Source organism: Leuresthes tenuis, unplaced genomic scaffold, assembly GCF_036924035.1.
Source record: "Leuresthes tenuis unplaced genomic scaffold, fLeuTen1.0.hap1 SCAF_77, whole genome shotgun sequence".
Lineage (NCBI taxonomy): Eukaryota > Metazoa > Chordata > Actinopteri > Atheriniformes > Atherinopsidae > Leuresthes > Leuresthes tenuis.
In genome coordinates this window covers 138,332-139,097 of record NW_027325431.1, presented here as the reverse complement: position 1 = coordinate 139,097, position 766 = coordinate 138,332, and the positions used below count along the sequence as shown (strand labels likewise).

Below are 766 nucleotides of genomic sequence, written 5' to 3'. Positions count from 1 at the left end.
TCACACCTTTATTTTCACCGCATTTTATAAAAACACCACAGGAACACCGTATTGAGGCTTTGTTCTGACCGCTCATTCGGTGTCGCGTTTCTTTCAAGCATTTCTCCTGGTTAGCCCGCACTCGGCTCGCTCCCAGAGCCGTGTTAAAGTCTACTTCGCATTCACTCTCTTTTCTCAGCAGACTAAAAGAAACTTCCATCCTGCACCGCTGTTAGCTTTTTCACAAGAGCAGAGGAGAGCGCACCGTTCCCAGCGGCACTGCAGTACCGGGTCGATGCTTGGAGTGAACGGAGCAAGCTCCTTTTTCAACTCCTATTGATAAAAATCCATTTAATATGTAGTCCTTGCATAGACATATCACATATTAAACTGATAAGTACAGATGGATTATGTGCAATTAGTAAAGAGAGTAGAGGACGATCTCTCTCGTTGGAAGTCCTTACCTATATCACTTATGGGGAGAGTTACAACCATTAAAATGATGATACTACCAAAAGTTAACTATTTGTTCTCAATGATCCCCATAAAACCATCTGCTACTTGGTTTAAGTCACTAGATTCATGCATCTCCAAATTTCTGTGGAAAAACAAACCACCACGTATTAGTTTAAAAACCCTACAGAAGACCAAGGACAGTGGTGGATTAGATTTACCTCATTTTCAGCACTATTCCTTAGCCAATAGGTTACAATATATATCAAAATGGTTTAAACCTTGTTGTTGTCACAGTTCCCAGAGACGTTGTAATCGTTGAGGATTCTATATT

The 766-nt window shown here is 40.9% G+C and overlaps 1 pseudogene; it reads right to left on the bottom strand.

Annotated features, from left to right (window-relative positions):
* Positions 1–233: 233 nt before the first annotated feature.
* LOC140286203 (U2 spliceosomal RNA) lies at positions 234–410 on the bottom strand (annotated as a pseudogene).
* Positions 411–766: the final 356 nt, after the last annotated feature.